We start from the raw sequence: 20334 nt of genomic DNA on the forward strand, positions 1-20334 counted from the left end.
TCAATCATGGAGTAGAAAACACAAAATGTGAGTATGGATTAGAGTACTTTAGGATTGGGGGCTTGGTATGATTTATTAGTTATCCTCAAATTTAGGTATTGTCACTTCATTCTCAATTTCAAATTCAATTATAATCCACATCCTAGGGTTTCAATTTATGGATTTAGATCTTTGAAGTCCATAGTTACAACGCTCATACATCAGAATCACACATATTTACTCTAATTTAATGGCTACATTTGGAGATTGGAATCACCAAAATGGGGGGTTGACTAAGGAAAACCCCTACATAGTCACCCAAACACCTATTTCCATATATTTGTAGAACTTAAAAGATAGAACAAAGTATAGATAGGGATACTTGCCTTGTCAAATATCATAGATCATAAATCAATTTCAGAATTGGACATAGGAAGAGAGTGATGCATTTCTTCTATGTCCTAAAAATTTGTCTCCATCCTAGACTAGGAAGAATTTATTCTCCGTCCTAAAAATTCGTCTTCATCCCAAAAAGTCATCTCTACCTTGGAGCTGAATTTTTTCTAGGTTTTGCATATCTCATCATTTTAGGTTCAAAAATAGGTTTATTTTTTGTTTACAATAGTATAGAACCTATTAATTCATATCTAAATATCCTTCACTCTTCTAGGTAAGTTCTTTATTTTATTTGGTCAATTTTATTAATTTACCTTTCAGATCTATTATTTGTTGTCTCATTTCATAATTATAGATTAGATTTAGGTTTGAATTACTTTCATACTTGTTAGGTATTCAAGGGATTTGATATTCTTTCATCTAGTTCCATATCCATTGTATCTTGGCTTATGTTAGTTCTTTTCTATCACCTTGACTACATTAACCTACTAGAATGTTACAACCTTGGGTTAGTTTAGGAAGGATCTTTCTCTTTGACCCCCCACTCAAGGTATATGTCTATCTATACCCCCTTTCCAAATGTAAAGTATTAAGACTTATTTCCTTGCTTCATATTCTCCCCTATATGTTTTTGTGAACCTACTTGTAACAAATTTTTCTTTTGTGGTGTTAGATTCCCCCTTGATTTCTATCATGTGTTCACCTTCATTATACATTTTGGTAAACTTTCCTACAACAATTTTTTACAATTTGGAGTTATATTTAGCTATCTTGTGGAGTTATATCTCTTTACCTATCTTGTTGCATCTAGCTATACTTTGTATGCTCTTTTTTCCATTAGTAGTCATTTGAAATTAATCTATTTTGTCAAGGTGATAATATTCTAGCTTCCCTTTTATTACTCTATCCTTCTCCTAGAAATCTCCCTCTTAATGAAGCCATTTTGATGCAAGAAGATGTATTTAATGCTTCTCTTTTGAAAATTTATTTTAACTTTTCTCTTGATATGTGCTTCCCCTATGGGTCTACATTTCAACCATTCCTTTCTAATAACTTGAATTACACTAGTCCTTTTCCTAAAATTCACAATGATCTTACTATTTGGGATGAACCTCCAGATAATAATGTTGACTATTCTCTTCCTTGTGAATAATATAACATGATGACTGATACCTTTCTTTTCAACATGATACATTGGATGTTTATTCCTCTCCTAACACATACCCTCCTCTTAAGGATATTTTAGAGCAAGAGGAAAATATTAAAAATTCTTTTATCAAGGTGACCTTGCCTTCATTTAATGTACCAAATAGAGATGAAGTATTGATGGAAATCCACAATCCTATTTTGAGGAATCCTTGGAAAAAGAGGATAATGGCACTCTCCGCAATACTCTCCCTTCTAGTGATGAGTCTATGGAGAAGCAAGATCCTAATCAAGATAATTTCTTCTTAGCCTATTCTTATTCTCAAAGGTCACCCTTCATCAAATAAAACTATTATCACCCTTAAGGATTTCCCTACCATACATCTTAAGGTAAAATATAGTGATCCTTTGGATTATCATACAATGTCTCACACTTATCGTACAAGGAATAATCCTCAAGCTACTACATTTCTCCCACCTTCTCAACCTGTTCTTTGTCCTCCACCTTGTCTTTCTCAAAATATTGGAATAGAGTATGATTAAATATCACAACTTCATAATACCCCCACCAATATATCTCTTTGGAAACTTCTCTAAACATCTCCTACATATCATGAAGCCTTGCAAAAAGATTTAGCCACTCTTCCAACTCCACTTTCTAATCAAGATAACATTGATGCTTTTTCACAATGCATGAACACTACCCCAATCCCACCTCAATTTGTGTTTACTTATAATGATTTTCCTTTTAAGAGATTCAAGATCATTATGATGTTCTTTTGTTACATGTCCTTACCAATGGTAATCTCATTCATAGAACCTTAATTTATAATATATTTGGGTTTAACATTTGTAGTATGGACATGCTCAAATAAATTAAATTTATTCTTTCCAATATCAAACCTAAAAATATTCCTATATATGGCTTTGATAATTTATCTAAGAAAAATTTAGGCATCATCAAGTTATGTATCAAAGTAGGTATGGTTATTTTGAATACTCCAATTCATATCAACCTTGAACCTCTTAATTACAACATTTTTTTTCATAGACCTTGATTACATGATATTCCATCAACACTTCATCAAAAAGTCAAATTTATCTACAATAATGTGATGTACAATCTCCATGTGAACACTAAACCAAATAGTTGTCTAAATGTTGAAGATAGACAAGATAAAGAATCTAATGATGATCCTCCTTCTACAATTTTTGTTTCAAAAAATGATTAGGGGCCTTAGATTTCACACTAACATTTGTTGTAGAATATAGATTTGATGAACTTTCATTAATGAAATCTAAACCAACTCCTACTCATAAACATCTTTTTTTCTACCTTCACTCATGATGAATCTTGCAAACCTAGTGATACGGATTCTTTTTATGGTCTTGGCTATCATGGATTCACTAGAGTGAATATTCTAAACAAAAAAACTACACCAAAATATACTTAGGAAATGCGGGGCATGATCACTCTTATAAACGAAAAGTTGTCAACACCATTTTTTATCATACATTAGGATGTGTGAAACAATGTGTTGAGTCTTATTATTTGTCCATACCCTCTCCTTTATCATCTAAAATATCCTCTCCTACTAATCAAGAAAGTTTTTTGCCTAAACTTCTTCATCCTAAGGTGATTACTAGACCTAAACATAGAAAGAAACATAATCAAAAACTCATGAATCTTCCATTTTGCATTAATTATTGTTATCATGATCACTCTAATAATGATTTTCAAAATTTACATTATAATATTAAACAACTCGTTAATAATGAGGTTATTCACATATATCCTTATGATAAGCTCTTTTTAATCTTGATTTCTTTAAATAACATCTTGGTCTCTACTATGTTACTTCATTCCATGTCACATTGTTACCCTCTCTCTTGGGGGTTCATCATCACACATGGTCCACTTTGTGAGTAGCATAATAGGTTCTCTTTTTTATTTGTTCCTACACTTTTGGGGCAAGGAAACCTTATCCATCTTTCTAATTCTCCCAAGGATTTGAATTATTAATTTGGTTGTGCGTTATTTTTTTATCATGTGACATTCAATCTTACATAATTTGTAATTGGGTTTCCACGATACATAGATCACTTTCCTTGGATCCTCACAATATTGTTGTCCTTTGCAAGGATTTCCTTTTTTACTTCTTTCATGGTATCTTTTTATATTCTTCCCTACCATGACCTCATAGAAGTTGTGACCCTTTTGGTTCAGACTGGGTGTTGCTTGTGAAGATTGTCTTGATATTGAAATTGCTTTGTTCTTCTTCATCACTTCCTTAAGATGTTAAAACACTAACTTCTTAACTTCACATAATAATCCCTAGAAAATTTTAAGTGATTGACTTACATGCGTTATGTAGGGTGCGAGTACCAATAGTTTCTTGCAGGACCTTAACATTATAGACTTTGCTATGTCCTTTTTCTCTACTAATAAATTTATTTACTTTAGCTTTCATGTTCATGTAATGTCATATCCAGCTAAAGTGGGGGCTAAATGTATCATCCTATAAATTGGAAGACTTTCAATTTAGTGATGATTTAGCACCTATTTAGTGGAATTGCATAACAAATTCATATTTAGGATGCATTTGTTTATCTATTTTTATCTCTCCTAGATGAAAATAGGGTAGGATCTAATGGATCATCCTTTCCACTTCCTATTTTATAGAAGAAAAAATTTGGTAGGACTTATGTACATGGTGTCCTCCTTTTATCCTTCAATTACACAAAAAAATCTATATCAAATTAAGGCTTTGTTCAAAAACTAGATTGAATCTCTCAAAATCAAACACTATTCTGAGACATTAAGAGAATCCTAGAGTTTTTTGGGCCCTAGGACTAGGATATAGTATTTTCCTCTCCCAAGACTCAGATGTAGTGCATCCCTATCTGAGGACTATTATGTAGTGTATCCTAGTTCGAAGACCTATTTCAAGTCTTCTTCTTGTTCCTTGTGTTAGGATTGATCCAAGGCATCATTTCTTTGCCCAAATGTCCATTGGGAAAAAAAAAAATTCTAATCCCTTTATAAGAACACTCAATTACTTCATTTGGCAAAGGATCAAGGAATCAAGTAAGAAACAAGATACAAACTTCATGTGGACAATATATTATGGACATCCTAATCTAAAATAGTGCAATTGCAAGGTGAAAGAAAAGAAGTTTGGAAACATCCTTTGAAGCAAGAGAGTCATTCACTTTTCTATTCAATTTTATCATTCAAGATTCAACCATGGAGTAGCAAACATGTATTCTGAGTAATTAGTTATCCAAGGTCCATATTGTTGAAAATGATTGAAAAAGATCATGAATGAAGAATAATGGAACTAGTAAAGAATGTTTTCAATCATTGTTTTTTCATTGATTTCAAACTTGCTACTTGCAGGAATGACAATTGCTTAAGTGATCCAAATACTATCAATTGGTTGATTGACAAGGAGGAGGCAATCAATAAGATGTAACTAGAGCACCTAGAGAAAGGTTGAAGTTATGATGTTGTAATGAAGTATAAGGATCAACTAGGCCATTGATGAAATACTGTATTGATGACATACTCTAAGAGGATGGACACACTAAGACACATCAAAGATGTAAGGTTTAACTAAGTCATTTGTAAAGCCTAACTAAGTTCATTGGAGAGAGTTGAGCAAGCTAGTTAGAGTCGAGAAAATTCTTAGTTGAAGTCGAGCAAGTTCAACTTCAATGTGAGCCAAGTGATTAATCAGGTGCCAAGTATTAGAAAAAGGTAATGGATGCCAAGCAAATTTCTTCATGTGTCGAGCATCAGTAAATATAGTAGGAGCCAAGTAACATAGAAGATGTCGAGCATCAGTAAACCAATGATGTTGAGTTGCTGCATTATTTGTTAAGTGAAAGATTCACCAAATCAGTAACGATAAGTTTGTTAGATTGAATTTTGTGAATTAGTTGGATGATAAGGATGATGAGTAGATGTCATAGAATTTTATTTAAATCATGCAAACCAATTCAAGGTGAATGCTAGTGGACTTATCATGAAGTTTCTAGAAGAAGCAATTTGGAGGGAAAACAATATCATTTTCTCAGATCAAATTATGATTTGAGTGGGAAATGAAAAAAAAACTTCTTTATAAGGAGTTATAGGTCAGAGATCAAGTGAGAGTGCAAGAGGGATTTGGTCATAAGTGTAGTCATATGAAGAAGCCAAGAGAAGGCTAGTGTGAAGTGTCAAGAAGAGGACATAGTGAGGAGTAAGGGTAGAGCATCAAGACTTTGAGTTGATCAAGTGACCATAGAGTGCATTGGCATTACAAGTGGAAGAACTCAAGGAGACAGATCTTGAAGGGTGAACAAGTTATCAGCACTACAAGGAAGAAAAGCCAAGCAAATAAAATAACTAAAGAGTGATCTGAAATTTACAAGGTTAGGGTTGCAATCTTTATCAGGTCAAAACCTTTCTAATACTTTCTTACCATTGTATTAGATATTGAAATCTTACATTGCTAGATTAACTTAATAGCTAGGTGGATAAGCCTCAGGAAAAGGATAGAAGATCCCTAGGAGAAGGATAAGAGATACTCTAGAGAAGGATAAGAGATCCTTAGGATAAGGATAGGAGATCCTTAGAGAGGGATAAAAGATTCTTTTGAGAAGGTGACTGTAAATCCCATGGACTTGGGTGAGCCTAATAGCTCTATGTAAATCCTTTAATAGGGTGGCATTCTAAGTTGAATGTTCTTAAGTCCTCTAACAGGGCACACTCCTAATAGGGTGTATAAATCCTTTAACAGGGTCACATTTAATAGTGTGTAAAGCCTTTAACAGGGTAGGCCTTTAACAGGGCAAACCATCAGAAGTGGTTGAAATCAATTGTGCAGTTATTTTGTGGGTATCATCCCCACCCTAGTTTTACCTTCTTATTCCTAGATGGTTTCTAGGTCATCAAAATCCTTTGTGTTATGGTGTGATGCATGTTTACTTTTTATGTTTAATTGTATGCATGTTAAGAAAGTAAAAAGGATAGTACTTTTGATTCACTCTTGTTTTACTAGAAAGTTTGAATTGGACATTACAAGACCTTGAATAACTGATTCACCCCCCTCTTAGTTATTCTAAAGAATTCTAACACATATGTACAAATAAAACTTTTTAGTACTAATCAGATCCATATCCATAAAACCTCAACATGATGCATCCATTAGATCATACAATACTTAAACTTTGTAGGTTACTATCCTAGGCCAGAACAACTTTGTAGAAATGTAAACATGAAATACCATAAGAACATTCACACAATTTGACACAAGGATTTTACATGGAAATCCAATTTGGGAAAAAAAAAATAGTAATATGCTACTAATTCTCACTCTTTTGAAGTGATGCCCTATGAAAGGTCAACCATGTTAAAGGTTATAATACACCTAGTTAAATGGGACCTGGTTAAAGGATTTTAATCACCCTATTAGGAGTGAGCCTTATTAGAGGAATTTAGACCATTTCATTGGAATATCACCTGGTTAAAGGATTTACAAATGACTATTAGGTCAACCTTAATCCAAAGGATTTTATCCATACTAGTACAGTTATTAGAAAGTGATAGTAGGACTTGATTTGATAAAAACTTACAACTCAATTGCAGATTATAGATCTTTGTTTTAGTCCTCCATTCTACTTGGCATTCATACTCTTCATGTCTAATAGCTTGTTCACCCTACAAGAATTCATCCCCTTAAGCCTTCTTTCTTTGTATGCCAATTATAGTCTCTTTTATTCACCTACTAGATGAAGTAATACCCTAGACTCCTTATCTTCCTTAGGTTCTCACACATGAAAACCTTTACTTCTGACCAACTATCTCTATATATAGTGAATTTATATATTTTTCCACTTAACCACAATCATCCATTTTAGGGTTAGGTAGAATTAGGTAGGATTCAATGAATCTAACCACTTTTCCATTTGGTTCCTCTAGAAACTTCCTCTACAATATTCCTTGAATTCACCTCAAAATGGTTTACCTTAAATTTTGTGCCATTAGCTCATCATAGTTATTTTCTACATGCTTTACATAATTTAAGAAATCAAATTAGTGTTCTCAAATTTGTCAAATATTTGAGTTAACATTTTTTGTTGTCACTCGGCATCTATAATGCTCTGTCACTCAGGCAACACTAGTTCACTCGGAAAACACTAAAGTTTACTGATGCTCGGAACCAACTAAACTTTAATTAGTATATACTAACATTCACTTGGCTTGAACTATATTTCATCTTTTCTTGGAACCTATTAATTTTCACTTAACTTCCACTGCTTTTGCACTAGCTACTTGGCAAGATTGGGCAAATAGTTTTCTTACTTGATCATCTTTCAGTCTTAACTTGAGTAATCTTTCATTTCAAACTTTAAGTAAATAAATAATAAACTATAGTATCAATATCTTACTTGGTCTTGTAGACACCTAAATTTGATTACACCTCTTTAGTAATCCTATTTAGTTATCTCTAAAGGCATCATTAACTAAATTCCTATTTAATTAATCCTTTGCCATCCCCTAGCTGATTAATTTAATTAATTATCTATAGTCCTAATTGATAAATCAAATAACCTATTATTTATCAATTAATCATATTCTTCTATCTAATTCCACAACCCTCATTTATTAAACAAATCTATTTGATAAATAAAGCTCTCAAATCTAATAACCCCTAAACTATCTTAAACCCCCTTTTTAGCCTAATCCACCCCATCCACCCATACTAACCAAGCTTAGCCACTAACTCACCCACCCTTATTGAATGCCATCCACTTGCAAATCTCTAACAAGATTAGTCTAACCCTAAATCACTCCTAATCCCCCCCTAACCTTGTCACATTCTCTAAGTAAGCTTAAGACTTTCCTAAGCCAAGCAAAGTCAACAATCTCAACTCCCTCCAAAATATCCCAACCACTAAGCTTTGAATGCTCTTACAAAGGCCATAAAGACTCTTACAAGCCCATTCATTGCTCTTACAAGCCATTATGAAGGGTCTTTATGAAGATATTATCCCTTGAGCCTCCTTTGTTGACTCATCCATCCCCTTGCCTCCATCCACTCACCCTGTGACATGTGTCACTCTTTGGTTGGTGCTAAACAAGCACAATCCATGTGCTCTCTTTTGAGTGCATCCTAGCCCTCCTTAAGCTTTCATCTCTCCTTGCATCTTAACCCTTCATCCCTCAAGCCCTTAGCCTATAAATTGAATCCCCTCCCAAGCCATTTCATCACAACCTTTAAGCCAAAGTTATAATGATAGTTTGAGAACCAAAAGCCATCAACCATACCCTTATAATGCCAAATTGAGAGCTCACAAAGTTACCAATTTTCCATTTACTCATCCATCTCCATTGAAGCTAGTTTTGAGAACCTTGAGCATACATACCAAATCTAAGCAAATAGACTCATCCCTAAATCAAGTGACCATCCTCATTGGGAGAGTCATTCTATGGCTCATATTCTCATTTGAGGGTTTCACTTTGTCTCTCATATATGTTATAATTTTTATGCTAGTTAATTCTTTGTTTTCTTAATAGATTAGTATTTCTTGCTAACATATTTCTCATATACATTTTGGCATGCCTGGTGGGACCCCACTATGGGTCATTTAATCATCCATTTCTATCTATATGTTATTTTTTCTAACATCTAATGTTTTTTATTGTTTGAGTGGGTTGTAGGGTGTTTTACTTATTTTTGCAGGTTGAAGGGCGCACTTGGGAAGAAGACATACCCTCTAAAATCCGAAAATAACCAAAAAATTAAAAAAATTTGAAAAAAATCCACGCATTCCAGTTCTTTTCGCGCAGTGTCATCTCCACAGATTGGCATCTACGCCTGCAAACTGTCATCTCTGCCAGCTACTTTGTCATCTCTGCAACCAAACTATCATCTCCGTAGATTGGCATTTGTGCTTGCAAGTTGTCGTCTTTGCTAGCTACTCTATTGTCTCTGCATCCTCAAACTGTCATCTTCGCAAATCAGCACCTCCACCAGCTACTGTGTCATCTCCGCCGCCGCCTCTAGCCTTCTATCATCTCTGCCACCGCCAACCTAAACAGTCGCCTCCACAACCTAAACTGTTGTCTCCACCACCGCCAACCTAATCTGTCATCTTCGCAGATCAGCATCTTCGCTCAATTTCCTATTTTTTTTGCCACCAAACTAAACTGTCATCTCTGCCTCTTTCTTTGTCATCTTCGCAGATCAGTGTTTCCATAGTTTAGCGTCTGTGCCTGATGAACTATCATCTCCGCCTGTCTTTGTTGCATTTCTATTTTAACATCTTTGTTTCTGCAATTTGTATTTTTTTTTATTTTTTTTTTAAAAGAGTATAAATCAAATTTTAACTTTTGGTGGTTTCGTAGAGTAGAGGTTTTTTTAAGCATTTTTATGCCCAAGAAAAAGAACAAAAAAAGTTAAAAAAAAATTTCCCATAGTTAAGCTTTCATTTTGGAAAATTTTGGGTGACTAATCAATTTTCTTTTTTGTCTCATTGCAGGTTGGGGCAACAAACTCAATCATATTTTTTAGGTTTTTCATGGAATGAACTTGCATGTTTAAACACGTTTTTCTTTTGAATGTATGTTACTCAAAACACACTCTTGAATGCCATGGATTAAAATCAATTTTCCTTGAATGCATGGTTAAAACAACAAATCTAATCTTGAATGCAAAATATCAACTAACCATTGCAATATCATCACACTTCATCTTTTGGGACATAAAAAGAATCTACATTCTAAAAACTTCCTAAATTATAAAAACCAAATAAAGATGTTTTAAGTGAGTTTGTAGTTGGACTCACCCTCTTTAATCACCCAACAATTTAACCATTGGTTGCAATCTCAGCGTCATCTATGGGGATGGGTCCATCTAAGAGGGTGTTAAGTGCTCCACAAAGATCAAACTTCACTTACTTGTATTTCTATTAATTTTTTCTAACTTAGAAAATTCCTTGAATGCACATTAGGTTTGCTAACACTTTATTTGGGCACTAAAATTGAACAACTATTGACGTGGAGGGCCTCCGGGCGTGCGGGTTTACTTTCTTGTTGACCCTAACTCTTCTTCTTGTTCGCATTCTTTGATTGATTTTACTTTGTTGGCACATATTAAAGTTAGAATTGAACATTGTCTCTTAAACATGAGTGCTTGCAAAATCTAGATCAACACACATAAGAGTCAGTTGGTAAAAGAACAAGCGTGTTTTTTAGCCCAAGGTCATCCAAGTCTTCTCTCCCCTTGTCGTCTTTCAAAGCCATCTTGGGTGTATAAGATTAGGATCCAAAACCTTGTTTCTCTTTTTAGGAGGCCTTCTTGAGGATTTCATCACCCCTTGGGACGACCTCAACTCCAGCGTTCTGGCGGAGTATAAAGATTGGGAGGTGAATCTAAAGACACCTCTCTTAGAATCAACATTTTGTCACTCGGGCTAAGCCTCAAGAAACTTTATACCCTTGAGAAGTGAAAGAGCAAAAGTGGGTTATCGCTCCTCTTGGCTATGTGACATCTTTTTGGTTTCATCTATGGATTTGGGCCTCACGTACCTTGGGTATATCGAGGAATCTCTAGCTAAACCAACTGTCAACCTTGTAGACAACCATCTAGGATGTTAATGTGTTTGAAGTGACTAATCAAAACATTTGTAGAACATACACACTCCTTGGCACAAGTATCACATTCTGAGAATCACAAACTTCTATCTAGTTGTTCCTATCTATTGCTTGATTTTTTATTTGTTGAATGAATGTTTGCCAAACTTGGTTAATCTTAGCTTAGGGCACACTTAGCATAGTCACTGCCTATTCCAGAAGTTGAATGAGTTGAAGCAGAACAATTGAGATCTCTTAAAACCAAGTAGATTCAAGAATTCATGTCAGAACAACCCAAACTCAAATAGAAGTTTCACATAGTCAAACTCAAACCATCTCAGGCATACCAAGAACTTTCAACCAAGAGAAAGGAACTAACACCAAGCCCTCAAATTGCCAAACTCCACAAAGCAGAGGACAAAGCTACTAACAAAGCCCTTCAAGATGCCTGGTTAGATCACACCATCCAACTTAACGAACATCCAGGAGTTAACAATGCTTATGCCTTACCAACTAGGCATGACTTCTATGATTAGACCCCCTTGTTTCTCCAAATCTTCTTGCATGAGCTTCACTTTAGAGTCATCTTTGTAGGAAAGCCAGCCATCTTTAGTCCTCCCCTTAAGCATTTTAGCTCATCCACCTCATTTAGAACCAAACCATCTAGCTAGCAATCCAAAAAATCTTCACATCCAAGCCTTCAAAATTGTTGTCACTTTGCCAAAAGTTTTCCATTCCTAACATCTTCCAAATCCACCAGCTTCACCAAGGTTATCCCTTTGATAGAGCTTTATCTAGGATAATCTAGCTTTTTCACTTGTTATCCCTCATCACCTTGAGCTAAAGGTTGGGATCCACAAGTGGTCAATCTTGTGTTCTTCCTAAAGGATCATCAGTCAATCCTTAAGTTGACACAATCACCACCAAGCTTGCACATAGGAAAGCAAACCTTTCGTGCTTTGGCAACATATCTTTGAAGTTAGTATCCCCAACCCAATCCTCCTTAGGTTTTTTCATATAGCTTTGCCTCAACCTAGGAAATAATTTGCATAGAAAAAACCTTCCCCTTTTGCATCCATCAGCATTGTTGCATCTCATCCGTAGGAAACATTTTGCATTTTCATGCCACCTGTCACTCACTTAGCCAAGAAGAAGGAAACAATGGAGCCCTATTATTTGGATCAAAAAATATTGCTCCCCTTGAGAAGTCAACCATCCCTCAGCCCAGAGAACACCATACCATCACCTACTAACATTGAAGCCTTCATGAACCAACCAGGAAATGTAGTATTGCTAAATGCCATTATAGACAAAAACAAGGAAACAATTATGGCTAACTTTCGAAGGGAAAACATAGGAGCCTTCAACTTTGGAAGACCTCCTCCCTTATTAGATCTATCTCACCTATTGTTTGGACAACTCCCACCACCCATAGGCTCTTATGATTTGAATTATCCTCAATATTTGCCAAAAGAAGAGCCTTAACCCACCCCATATGATCCAACAGACCCAAACATACCAGCCTCCACTCAAGTTGAAATCTCCCTTCCACAAGCCAATCTAGCCATCACCACTCCACCATTGGTCCATACCACTCCATCCCAAACTCCCTTTTCCCAAAACACCTCACCATTCACTCCCTTCACTATTGTTGCTGCTTCTCTCCAACCCAGCCTTCCAAATCCACTCATCTCCCAAATTAGTGCTAGCATCTTTGGCCAACCTCAGCAATATACAATAGGGATGCCACCCATGGGGCCAAGTAATCAACCCTTCATCACCCCTAGCTTGTTTACCTCAGCTCAGAACACAATTCCATCATTTCCACTAGGTCCTTGGAGCTCAGTGCCATCAGCCACAAATCTACAAGCTACTACCCTCACTCCACAAAGCTATCAAACCCCAAAAGTTACTACCAATGTTCTGCCAAGCTCTCAAGTGACCCAAGCTCCTGCCACCACTCTACCAAGCTTTCAAATCCAGCCACCAAGCTATCAAACCCCATCAGTTCCATTCCCAAGCTTTCAATTCCCACCACCTCCACCACCAACTAATCCATTACCTCCTATCACCAACTATTTTTCTATGCCACTTCTAGGAGGAAATCCACCACCACCAACCACCAATTACTTGGCCTCCTTTGCCATGCAGATACCTTCCCAAATGGGGGCACAACCCACATATATTGGTCAAACTCCTCAAATCCAAAGTCAAGTTCCACAAGCTCCTTGATCCTTTCCCCAAGCTTCACAACCATCTTATACCTTACCTCCACAAAGAAATCCATTTATCCCATAGCCAGCTTATGATCCTCAATCCCAACCTCAAATCCAATATCAATAGCAAGCCTCACAACACATGCAGCAATATGTGCCACCTCCACCTCAGCAACCCATCATCCACCATTCCATTGCTCAAGCCATGTACAATCCCTACCAGCCCATACCTCAAAACCATCCATATTCCATTGCCCCATCTAGCACATACCTACCTCAGGGCACTCCTACATTAGGGGCACCCCAGCCATCACTCATTAATTTAGAATGGGAAGCCATGAAAATAGCTTTGAAGAACATCCAAGAGGGAAATGATCCAAAAACCTTCAAGTTTGAGAATGTGTGTCCTTACCCATTTGATAGAGCCATTACCATGACACCATTTTCCAAGCATTTTGAGACACCCAAGTTTGACAAATTTAGAGGAAAAGGAGACCCTGTCACACATATCAAAGAATTTTACATGCACTGCCAAGAAGCGGCATACAATGACGTCTTCCTCTTGCATCTCTTTCCCAAAAGCTTGGCTGAACTAGCTCTTGAATAGTTTTATAGAATCCCCTATGGCACATTTAAAAATGTTGGTGAATTGTCTGAGGCATTTGTAGCCCAATATGCCCATTTTGTTGAAACAGAGCTATCAGTAGTTGATCTTGTCCACACTAAGCAAAAAGGTGGAGAAAGCCTTCCTGAATATCTGCAAAGATGGCAAACCCTTACCACCCGCATATCTTGCACCTTACTAGAGCGCCATTCGGTGAAAATGTTTATTGATAATGCCCATCCTAGCTTGGCTCACCACATGACCATGAACTGTTTGTAGACCTACAAAGATATCAAAGAGAAAGGAATGATCCTTGAGAAAGGACTCATTAAAGATGGTGTGGTCAAAATTTACAAGGAAGCCAACCAAAATCAATCACATTCCAATGACAAGTCTAGGTATTGGAACAAAAACAAGCATGTTGCAACAAATGGCATCACTGACACCAGACATGTGAATATTGTTGGTCCTTCTCAAAATCAGTCCAACCCCCCATATCAACCAAACAATCAACAAGCTATCAACTACCAATAGCAGAATAACCAAAGCTATCAAAACCACAATCCAAGACCCAACTTCCAAGGGTCTAGCAATCAAGCTAATGCCATTAATGTAGCTACAGGACAAAAGCCTAGATTCTAACCTGCACCTAGAAACTATACACCCCTTGGTGAGCCATTGGATGTCATTTTTGAGAAATTAGTCAAGGAAAACCTCATCAAATTTCCTCCTACCTAGCAAATTGACCCAAGCTAATCCAAAGCTGCATGGTACAAAGACAATGAGTACTGCAAATTTCATAGGGTAAAAGGTCACACTACCCTCAGATGCATGAAACTAAAAGATTATGTGTAAGACCTCATTGATCGGAAAGAAATCACCGTTGGTGCCCAAACCTCTCCCAATGCAGGCTTATAGATCTATCAAAATGCTTTTCCTCCTCACAACAACCAAAATCCTGGAAAAGCACCTATCCAAGCCAACAACAACAACACCAACAACTGCCAGCCAAACCAACAGCATGGGAAGATCAATGACCACACTTCATTCTATATAGACTATGGTAGCCTCATAGGTTGTATATCAGAGAAAGAGCCTTCTGTCAATGTTATCAATATCCAAGGACCAAACAGTGAGTGTGCAATCACCACTCGAAGAGCACGATTTAACATCGTAGTTTCACCAGCACCATCAGCTCCATCAAAAAGCCAGTACAATATCTTGGAACACCTTGGGAACATGCCAGCCCAAATCTCCATTTTAGACCTTCTTCACACTAGTCCTGTGTACAAGAACATCCTTGACAGTGCTCTTATAAAATCTTGTGTCCCTTCAGATATCAACGCTACTAATTTTTGTAATCTTGTTGGACACCTATCCTCCTCATGTGCCCTATCATTCAAACCCACTCACATACCCGTGGTTGAGCCAGATCACACCCTTTTGCTTCGCATAGCCATCATGGTATCCAATTTTGCCATGAAAAGAGTAATGATAGATAATGGATCATCCTTGAATATTTGCACCCTAAAATTCATAAAACAAGCTAGGTATACTGAGGCAGATATCATCAGTGAGGTTATCACCATCAAAGCTTATGACAACTTGGAAAGAACCATAGAAGGAACTATTTTGCTACCAATCAAGGTTGGGCTATTCATCCAAGAGACACTCTGCCATGTCATTTATCTAAACCTACCATTTAACATCCTCCTTAGTTGCCCGTGGATTCATGCCATGAAAGCCGTTCCATCCACTTACCATCAGTGCATCAAATTTCCACATCAAGGCATTGAGGTAACCATCCATGCTAATCCAGAACCCTTTGCTTACTGCAATGCGGTTGAAGCCTCATATACAAACCATTGCCCTAGAATTGATATCGGCACATCCATTGCCAGCTCATCCCACACTTGTAATGACCCAGAAACCATCCTCGCCTCCACCCTGTCTACCGTGAAGATCAATAACAAAGGATGTGGAGAGTATAGTCTGTCAGATGCATTTGCTATCGAGGCACTCCCACTTGATCCACATGCCCATGGATGATCAACATATCATAAAGCTAAGGAGATTCCACCTCCTCGATACAAAAAGTTTGGCCCAACAACCTTTGTATCCTTGAAAATCCCTCTTCATGAGGAGCTCACTCCAAATATCAACAATTGGTTACATAAGGACGCACCTCAAAGAAATCAAGCACGCCTTGATCACTTCAGCCAAAAGTATCCCCAAGAACATAAGCTCATCACTGACAAATGGAACTATCAAGGTGGTCATCTAGGACCAGAAGAAAGAGGCATGCAGTGCCCCATCGGTGCACACAAGTGGGAATTGAAGTTAGGTCTTGGCTTTGGCATACCCACAACTGGGGGCACCAATACGGACGGTCACGCTTTTTTGAACATTCATCATGACCTTGTTGAAATCGAAGACATTCTTGAGGAAGTTGAAAAGAGATCCTACGATGATATCCCAGACCAAATCTCCCTCGGAGACTCTATTCTCCAAGAACTATCCATCCACCTCATTGACCTACCACTCGCCCATCCACAACTCATAGATTGGGACCAACCAAGCATCATACACATTGATGAATTCACATCAGAGGAAGCACTTTTGAGATTCATGGGAGCCGAAACTCCTCATAAGCAAACAAAGCCAGATTTTGCCTATATCTACAAGCTAGATCCCAAGGGGTATTTTGGAGAAAATCCCCAACCTAGTTCCGATACACCCAAAACTGGAACTAAGGTGAATCTGAGACTAGCTAAGGCAGGGAAGAGAACCCCTCAGCAAGAACATCCAGAGCCACAAGAAAAACATGAGGATTTAGCATTACCTCCTCAAGCTAATCAACCAAAGGTGTCTTCTATTCTAATTGAGGATACTCGAGAAGTCAACATCGGTTCTTTAGAGATCCCTAGACTTGTTCACATTGCTACATCCCTATCACAAGACCAAGCTGACCTCCTCTTTGAGGTCTTAAGAGAGAACATTGGTTGATTTGCATGGTCATATCAAGACATGCCAGGACTTGATCCAAAGCTTGTAGTTCATCATCTTGCAGTCGATCATAAGATCAAGCCCGTCAAACAAAAACTTAGAAAAATGCACCCCAAGGTGGCATTACTGGTCAAAGCTAAATTAGAAAGAATGTTAGCTACTAAGGTTATCCGACCTATTGACTACTCAGAGTGGATCTCCAACATGGTCCTCGTCACTAAACCCTTCGGTGACATCATAATCTACACTAATTTCAGAGATCTTAACAAAGCTTGTCCAAAAGATGATTTTCCCTTGCCCAACATAGATATGATTGTAGACCTTATAATTGGACATGAAATTTTGTCCCTCATGGATGGATTTTTTGGTTATAATCAAATCAAGATTGCAGAAGAGGATCAGCATAAGACAGCATTCACTACCCCTTGGGGAACCTTTTGTTACAACATGATGCCTTTTGGCCTAAAGAATGCTGGGGCTACCTATCAAAGAGCTATGACAGCCATTTTTCATGATCTCATCCATAGCATTTTGGAGGATTATGTGGATGATATCTTGGTCAAATCTCATATCTTCATGGATCACCTTGCTGACCTAGAGAAATTCTTTGATAGGTTAGCCAAATATCATCTCATACTGAATCCCAAGAAGTGTGTCTTTGGGGTCACATCTGGCAAGCTTCTAGGCTTTATAGTGTCTAAACGAGGTATAGAGATCGACCCCAAGAAGGTCAAGGCTATCTTAGACATACCTCCTCCCCAGACACTGTGACAGCTTCACTCTCTTTAGGGAAAGCTTCAATCTGTCCGGCACTTCATCTCCTAGCTTGCAGATAAGTGTACACCATTTTCACATTTACTGAAGAAGGATGAGAACTTCAAGTGGGATCCTTTATGTCAGTGTAGTTTCAACCATCTCAAGCAGTATCTCATCAATCCCCCTATCTTGGTTCCACTAGTTCCTAGTCGTCCCCTAATTTTGTACATATCAAAACCACCTACTACTCTAGGGGCACTTCTAGCAGAGCTTGATGACTATGGCAAAGAAAGAGCCATCTACTACATCAGTAGAACCCTAGTTGGTTATGAAATCAATTATACTCCTATGGAAAAAGCTTGTTTGGCAGTTGTTTTCTCAACTCAAAAGCTTTGCCACTACATGCTAAGTCATACCATCCAACTAGTCTCCAAGATCGACCCTCTCAAGTATATGCTCTCCAGAATAACACTTACAGGCCGTTTGACCAAATGGGTTATGCTCCTTAGCGAATTTGACATCCAGTATGTGGACAAAAAGGAAATAAAAGGGCAAGCTATAGTAGATCACTTAGCTGATGCACCTCTAATAAATACATATCCTTTGATCACAAAATTTCTAGATGAGCATATCTGTCTAATTGAAGAAGAGCCCCCATGGAAACTTTATTTTGATGGTTTATACACATCTCATGGATCAGGGGCAGGAATATTATTGGTCACACCTCAAGGAGATTACATTCAAAAAGCCTTCAAGCTACAATTCCCTAGCACCAACAATATAGCTGAATATGAGGCTCTCATAGCAGGATTAAAGATAGCTGCAGAATGGAACATTGTTGAGTTACAAATCTTTGGTGATTCTCAGCTCATCATCAAGCAAGCCCTAAATGAATATCAAACCAAAGATGAAAAGCTATTACCCTATAAAGAGCTAGGTGATCAGCTAACCCAGCATTTTACAAGGCTTTAATTTACACAAGTGCCTCGAATACAGAACAAAGTAGTAGATGCTATGGCTACTATCGGCTCGCTCTTAGAAATTCCCCAAGTAGCTACACAGTATGAGTTTTTAATCGAGCAGCTCCTCACACCCGCCTATGCAAATGAGGATTCAAATTGTGTTTGTATCTTGGTTGGTCCCCAATCCCCTTGGTACCATGAGATTCATGCTTACCTTATCGATGGTATCATATCCCCTCACCTCACACGTACCCAACACCAGAACCTCATTCGAAAATCATCCCGCTATGTTATCATAGCCAATACCCTATATCGTCGGGGTTATCATGATACTCTCTCTTGATGTTTAGATGAAAATGAGGTTGCAATGGCATTAAAAGAAGTACATTCTGAACTTTGCGGTGCCCACATGAGTGGTATTTTCCTAGCACGATAAATCCTTAGAGAAGGATACTATTGGCCTACCATTGAAGAAGACTCCTGTGATTTTTTCAGAAAGTGTCTCCCATGTCAGCAGCACACAAATCTTATGTACGCTCCAGCACAGGATCTACAGCCTATTGCACCACCTTGGCCTTTCGCTTGTTGGGGCCTTGATCTAGTTGGAACTATCACACCCCTCTCCTCTGATGGACATAAATGGATAATAACAGCTACAGACTATTTCACTAAGTGGGTGGAAGCAGTCCCCCTAGTCTCAGCTACAGGAGTTCAGGTCTCCAAGTTCATCTTGTACCACATTGTTTGCCACTTCGGCATCCCATCCACCATCTTTGTCGACCACAGAGGTAACTTTGAAAATCTCAACATGGAAGAATTATGCACTTCCCTTCGCATCCATCACCGCTTTTCTAGCCCATATTTTCGACAAGGTAACGGCCAGGCAGAGGCAACTAACAAAACCCTCCTCAAAATCCTAAAGAAAGTTGTCAATGATTCCAGTTGTGATTGGCACCTACAAATAAATCCAGCCCTATGGGCCTATCAAACCTCCTTTTGTACATCCATAGGAACAACTCCATACTCCCTAGTCTATGGTGCCAAAGTGGTACTACCTATAGAGGTTGAACTTCCCTCCTTGCGCATATCTTTGCAAGGGCAAATATTAGATGAAGAATACAGAGTAGCTCTGCTCACCCAGCTAGATCTCTTAGACGAGAAGCAACAACAAGCCTATGATCATCTCACAATCTATCAAACTCATCTCAAACAAAATTTCAACAAGAAGGTGCTTCCGCGACACTTTCAGCCAGGTGACATGGTCCTCAAAGAAAACACAAAAGTCCAAGTAGATCAAGAAAAGAAAGGGAATTTTGAACCTACATGGCTTGGTCCTTATGTTGTTACTGCATCCTTTGGCTCCAGAGCCTATCAGCTATCTACACCAGAAGGAGATCTCTTGAATGATCCTACTAACATCATTCATCTCAAGAAGTTCTATGCTTGAAGATCCTTGGTATACTCAGCTTTTGAAAAATAAAAAATATATAAAAAATAGTAAAGAGAAATAAGCATCCAATGGTGAAAACTTGGCAATTCAAGTTCCTTGGATAGGTACCTTGGTGAAAACTTGGTAATTCAGGCACCTTGTGTACTAAGACTAATCCATTATCTATCACTATCCTATCCCTCATCCATCCACCCACC

The sequence above is a fragment of the Cupressus sempervirens genome, chromosome 6, assembly GCF_028749045.1.
Source record: "Cupressus sempervirens isolate cs-2001-9-10 chromosome 6, ASM2874904v1, whole genome shotgun sequence".
In the NCBI taxonomy this organism is placed as follows: Eukaryota; Viridiplantae; Streptophyta; class Pinopsida; order Cupressales; family Cupressaceae; genus Cupressus; species Cupressus sempervirens.